Consider the following 7,203-nt stretch of genomic DNA (forward strand, 5'->3'; position numbering starts at 1 on the left):
TATCTAAGTGTCTCGATGCAAAACAGACTTGATTATCTCTTTCAAAAGTTCAGAAAACCAGAATCTTTATTGTACAAGTAAACTCTGAACAGTAGGGTTTTTCTTCACATAAACACTGCACAAACCATACAAGCTAGAAGAGTATGGGGGGAAAAAAAAACATGCTGACCTGCCTTGCTTTGTTCTAAATGGTGGTGTATTTAACTTCAAACTATTGAACCAACTGCTCAGTGTCCAATATGCCCCTCTACTATGTTAAGGGGCAGTAGGTTCCTTAATGGTGGTGGCAATATGAAGTGTATGTCTTTAGAGGGTAATCCTGGCTTTGTTTTATATACTGTGCAAAAATTGAATTTTGTGAGAATAAGCCAAAGTCTGCCCCAAAAGGAGCAGCCACTGTCCTGTGTTGGTTCCCAATTGGTTTGAAAGTTACTTGTGCCAGTGGCCAGCTCCACCCTACACGTGTGCAAGTGTAAATCTCCTCTAAACTTCATGCCTCTTGCCTTTAAATCTGGTTATTGACCCCCTCCACTTTCTTCCTATCTGCCCTATCTATGCCTCTCCATAATTTTGTACGCCTCAATCAGGTACCTTCTCTGCTCTACGGAAGTCAGCCCCAGCCTATCTAGTCTTTTCATAGCTGCAATGCTCTGACCCAGGCAACACTCTGGTGGATCTCCTCTGCACCTTCTAGTGCAATGTCATGCTAGTGTGGTGACTGGAACTGCACACAGTACTCCAAATGTGGCCACCTAGTGTTTTATACAGCTCCATCATAACCTAATTGCTCTTGAATTCAATGCCTTGAGTAATGAAGGCAAGTATCCCATATGCTGCCTTAACCACTTTATCTACTTGTCCTGCTGCCTTCAAGGATCTATGGACATGTACACCAAGGTCCCTCTGATCCTCTGTACTTCTTAGGGTCCAAACATTCATTATGTACTCCCTTGCTTTGTTAGTCCTCCCAAAATGCATGATCTCACTTCAGGATTAAATTCCATTTGCCACTGTTCTTACCATCCTGTCGTCTAAGGCTTTCCTTCTCACTATTTACCACACCAATTTTCATATCACCTATAAGCTTACTGATCATACCTTCCTTACATTCATGTCTAGATCATTAATGTGCACTACAAACAGTAAGGGACCCAGCACCAAACCCTGTGGTACACCACTGGACACAGGCTTCCATACCATCACCTTCTGCCTCCTGCCACTAAGCCAGTTTTGGAACCAAATTGTCCTTCATCCCATGGGCTCCTACCATCTTGACCAGTCTCACATTGCGACCTTGTAAAGAATCTTACTGAAGTTCACATAGACTACAACTGTACTACCCTCATCTGCACACCTAGTCACCTTGCAAAATTCAGTTAAATTTGTTAGACATGATCTCCCCTGATAAAGCAATGCTGCCGATCCTTGATTAATCTTTGTCTCGCCAAGTGGAGATTAATTCTGTCCCTCCAATTTTTTCCAAAAGTTTCCCTACCACTTATGTCAGACTGGACTATAGTTCCCTGGGTTTATCCCTACCACCCTTCTCGAATAATGGTATCACATTAACCACCCATCAAGGCCCCTGCAAACTCTTCCCTTGCCTCCCACAGCAGCCTGGGATACATCTCATCTGGGCCTTTGGATTTATCCACTTTTAAGCCTTATTCCCGCAATTAGCGGGTTGCCTTTAGAAGGCCTATATTCCCTAGAGTTGGAAAATGAGGATCTAATTGAAACAAAATTCCTAAGGAATGGATGGATGCTGAGAAAATGTCTCTCCTGGCTGAGGCATCTAGAGCATGGATCACAGTGAGGGACTTGGGACAGCTGAGAAATTTCTTTACTGAGTTTTGAAACTTTACAACTCAAAGGGGTAGAGGATTCTGATCATTTGAGTATGTTAAAGGTGGAGGCCAATAGATTAATAGCTAATTAAGGGATATGGGGATAGTGGAGGAAGGTGGAGCAGAGGTAGATCAGCTATGATCTTGTTAAATAGCTGAGCAAGCTTGAAGGGTTAAATGGTCTTCAGCTCCTATTTGTAATGTTCAAACCTAATCTATTGCAATTGATATAAACTGACATTATTTTCATGTCTGTGTCTCCAACTGCAGTTTTCAATGACTACAGTCATTGTTCTAATTTGACATCCATTTTGTATTTTCCAATCTCATTCAATTGTATCCGTTAGCTGTTAATTACCAATTTAGAACCTTGTTGAAGTATCTCAATGTGGATGCTGTGCCAAAAAGCTGTAGTTTTGACAGCAAGGTAGGAGTTAGTTCTTTTAAGGAGTAATGTGCTGTGGATTAAAGGGAGCCAGTAGACATACTGTACTTGGATTTCCAGAAGGCATTTGATTAAGGTGCCACATCAAAAGTTATTGTGGAAAATAATAGCTCATAGTGTAGAGGGTAGCATTCTCTCCTGGATAGATTGGCTGGCAGGCAGAAAACAGCATGCATAAATGGGTCTTTTTTAGATTGGCAGGATGTGATTACTGGAGTCCCACTAGTGAGCTAGGGCCTCAACTTTTTACAATTTACATCAATGACTTAGATGAGGGGAACAAAGTTGTGGTAGCTAAATTTGCAGACGACGCAAACGTTGGAAAGTATGTTGTGAAGAAGACTTGAGTTGAGAAGGTGAGTGGGCAAAAATCTGGCAGATGGAGTAATATGTGGGGAAAATGTGAAGTTCACTTTGGCAGGAAGAATAAAAGTGTTATTTAATGGAGAATGAGCGCAGAGGAGTCTAGGTGTTCTCGTGCATGAGTCAGAAAGTTGGTATGCAGGTATAGCATGTAATCAAGAAGGCTAATAGAATGCTATCCTTTATTACAAGAAGAATTGAACATAAAAGTAAAATAAAAGCAAAATACTGTGGATGCTGGAAACCTGAAACAAAGTGCTGGAAAAAATCAGCAGGAGTAAGATACCATAAAAGTAAGGATGCTATGCTTGTTGTTGGTGAGACCGCATCTCAAATACTGTGCAGTTTTGGTCGTCTTATTTAAAGAAGGATGTAAATGATTTGGAGGTGGTTCGGAGCTTTATGAGATTGATAAAAGTAAAAAAACTGCGGATGCTGGAAATCAAAAACAAAAATACCCGGAAAAACTTTGCAGGTCTGGCAGCATCTACGGAGAGGAGCACAGTTAACATTTAGAGTCGGAATGACCCTTCAACAGAACTAAGTAAAAATAGAAGAGAGGTGAAATATAAGCTAGTTTAAGGAGGGTTGGGACAAGTAGAACTGGATAAAGGGCCAGTGATAGGGGGAGATAACCAAAAGATGTCACAGACACAGGGACAAAGAGGTGTTGAAGGCGGTGATATCTGAGCAATGTGCTAATTAAGGGTAGAAAACAGGACAAGCAAGGTACAGATAGCCCTAGAGGGGGTGGGGTGAAGGAATCAAAAAAGGCTAAAAGGTAGAGATAAAACAATGGATGGGAATACATTTAAAAATGATGGAAGTAGCTGGCAAAAGAAAAACCTATATAAATTATTGGAAAAAAGAAAAAAAAGTGGGGGAGGGTTGGGAATCAGAAAGGGGGTGGGGGTGGGGGTGGGGATGGAGGAGAGAGTTCATAATCGAAAAGTGTTGAACTCAATATTCAGTTAGGAAGGCTGTAAAGTGCCTAGTCGGAAGATGAGATGCTGTCCCTCCAGTTTGCGTTGAGCTTCACTGGAACAATGCAGCAAGCCAAGGACGGACATGTGGGCATGAGAGCAGGGTGGAGTGTTGAAATGGCAAGCGACAGGGAGGTCTAGGTAATGCTTGCAGACAGACTGAAGGTGTTCTGCAAAGCGGTCACCCAGTCTGCGTTTGGTCTCTCCAATGTAGAGGGAACCGCATTGGGAGTAACGAATGCAGTAGACTAAATTGAGGGAAGTGCAAATGAAATGCTGCTTCACTTGAAAGGAGTGTTTGGGCCCTTGGACGGTGAGGAGAGGAGAAGTAAAGGGGCAGGTGTTGCATCTTCTGCGATTGCATGGGAAGGTGCCGTGGGAGGGAGTTGAGGTGATGGAGGAGTGGACCAGGGTGTCCCGGAGGGAACGATCCCTGCGGAACGCCACCGGGGGAGTGAAGGGAAGATGTGTTTGGTGGTGGCATCATGCTGGAGTATGCGGAAATTATGGAGGATGAACCTTTGAATGCGGAGGCTGTTGGGGTGATAAGTGAGGACAAGGAGGACCTTATCATGTTTCTGGGAGGGAGAAAAAGGTGTGAAGGTGGATGTGCGGGAGATGGGCCGGACATGGTTGAGGGCCCTGTCAACCACCATGGGTGGAAAAGCTTGGTTAAGGAAGAAGGAGGACATGTCAGAGGAACTGTTTTTGAAAGTGGCATCATCAGAACAGATGCGACGGAGGCAAAGGGACTGAGAGAATGGGATGGAGTCCTTACGGGAAGCGGGGTGTCGAGGTAGCTGTGGAAGTCGGTAGGCTTGTAATGGATATTGGTGGACAGTCTATCACCAGAAATTGAGACAAAGAGGTCAAGGAAGGGAAGGGAAGTGTCAGAGCTGGACCATGTGAAAATGATGGAGGAGTGGAAATTGGAAGCAAAATTAATAAATTTTTCCAGGTCCAGACAAGACCATCGGAGTAATCATCGATGTACCGGAGAAAGTTGTGGGAGGGGGCCGGAGTAGGAATGTTCCACATACCCCATAAAGAGACAGGCATAGCTGGGGTCCATGCGGGTACCCATAGCCACACCTTTTATTTGGAGGAAGTGAGAGGAATTTAAGGAGAAATTGTTCAGTGTGAGAACAAGTTCAGCCAGACGGAGGAGAGTAGTGGTGGATGGGGATTGTTCGGGCCTCTGTTCGAGGAAGAAGTGGAGAGCCATCAGACCATCCTGGTGGGGGATGGAGGTGTAGAGAGATTGGACATCCATGGTGAAGAGGAGGCGGTTGGGGCCAGGGAACTGAAAATTGTTGATATGATGTAGGGTGTCAGAGGAATCATGGATATAGGTGGGAAGGGACTGGACAAGGGGAGAGAGAATGGTGTCAAGATGACAAGAAATGAGTTCCATGGGGCAGGAACAGGCTGACACGATCGGTCTGCTGGGACAGTCCTGTTTGTGGATTTTGGGTAGGATGTAAAAGCGGGCCGTCCAAGGTTGGGAGACTATCAGGTTGGAAGCTGTGGAAGGATGATCTCCAGAGGAGATGAGGTCAGTAACAGTCCTGGAAACAATGGCTTGATGTTCAGTGGTGGGGTCATGGTCCGGGGGAAGTAGGAGGAAGTGTCTGCGAGTTGATGCTCAGCCTCTGCGAGGTAGGGGTCAGTGCACCAGACAACAACAGCACCACCCTTGTCAGCGGGTTTGATGACAATGTCAGGGTTGGACCTGAGAGAACGGAGTGCAGCAAGTTCAGAGAGAGACAGGTTTGAGTGAGTGAGAGGAGCAGAGAAATTGAGACACTAATGTCACGCCGACAGTTCTCAACGAAAAGATCAAGAGAAGGTAAGAATCCAGAGGGAGGGGTCCAGGTGGAGGGAGAATATTGGAGGTGGGTAAAAGGATTGAATGGAGAGAGGACTCCTGCCTAAAGATGTGAGCACGGAGATGAAGGCGGCGGAAGAAGAGTTCAGCATCGTGCTGAGCCCGAAATTCACTGAGATGAGGGCATAAGGGCATGAAACTAAGTCCTTTGCTGAGCACTGAACGTTCCGCGTTGGAGAGAGGAAGGTCAGGAGGTATGATGAATACACAGCCGGGGCTGGGATTGGAAGACGGGATGGGGACAGAGGGACAGGCAGGGGTGGAGGGTCCTGGATGGGTGCTGACGTCGATGAGTTGTTGGAGCTTGCGTTCCTTTGCACCTAAAAGAAAGAGACAAAGTTTCTTGTTGAGGCATCAGATGAGACAAAGAATGAAATGAAACTGGGGGCACGCGCAGCTTTGAAAAAGGGTGCGGTGGTGTTGCTGGAGGGAGAGGTCGAGTGTGTTCATATGGGCGGTGCATGGCACTGAGTGTGGATCTCAGAATGCGACAAGAACAGCAGTCCAAGGAGCGTTGTATGTCCTGGAGAAACCTGTAATCCTGGGTGGGTTCGAAACATGAGGGATGGAACTTCAACTGAAATCCACATGGGATAAGTCGGAGACGGAGACAGTCACTGAGAAAGGAGATATGGCTGTAAAAGCGGGTTTTAGTAAACACCTCGTCAAACACCAGGAGAGAAATGGAAAGCAATGAAGGTGAACAAAGCAAAAGAGTGATACGAAAATCCTGAAGGAGCGAAGAGCAATACTTCTTCAAGGCAGGCATTCCTTGAAAAGAAGTGGCAGTCAATTAAACACTAAGATAAAAGCAAAAAAACTGTGGATGCTGGAAATCCAAAACAAAAACAAAAATACCTGGAAAAACTCAGCAGGTCTCGCGGCATCTATGGAGAGGAGCACAGTTAACATTTCGAGTCTGAATGACCCTTCAATAGAACTAAGTAAAAATAGAAGAGAGATGAAATATAAGCTAGTTTAAGGAGGATGGGACAAGTAGAACTGGATAGAGGGCCAGTGATAGGTGGAGATAACCAAAAGATGTCACAGACAAAAGGACAAAGAGGTGTTGAAGGTGATGATATTATCTGAGGAATGTGCTAATTAAGGGTAGAAAGCAGGACAAGCAAGGTACAGATAGCCCTACTGGGGGTGGGGTGAAGGAATCAAAAAAGGCTAAAAGGTAGAGATAAAACAATGGATGGAAATACATTTAAAAATGATGGAAGTAGGTGGGAAAAGAAAATCTATATAAATTATTGGAAAAAAAAGAAAAAAGTGGGTGGGAATCGGAAAGGGGGTGGGGATAGAAGAGACAGTTCATGATCTAAAATTGTTGAACTCAATATTCAGTCTGGAAGGCTGTAGAGTGCCTAGTCGGAAGATGAGGTGCTGTTCCTCCAGTTTGCATTGAGCTTCACTGGAACAATGCAGCAAGCCAAGGACGGACATGTGGGCATGAGAGCAGGGTGGAGTGTTGAAATTTCAAACGACAGGGATGTCTGGGTAATGCTTGCGGACAAACCAAAGGTGTTCTGCAAAGTGGTCACCCAGTCTGCGTTTGGTCTCTCCAATGTAGAGGAAACCGCATTGGGAGCAATGAATGCAGTAGACTAAATTGAGGGAAGTGCAAGTGAAATGCTGCTTCACTTGAAAGGAGTGTTTGGGCCCTTGGAT

The sequence above is a fragment of the Carcharodon carcharias genome, chromosome 18 (genome assembly GCF_017639515.1).
Source record: "Carcharodon carcharias isolate sCarCar2 chromosome 18, sCarCar2.pri, whole genome shotgun sequence".
In the NCBI taxonomy this organism is placed as follows: domain Eukaryota; kingdom Metazoa; phylum Chordata; class Chondrichthyes; order Lamniformes; family Lamnidae; genus Carcharodon; species Carcharodon carcharias.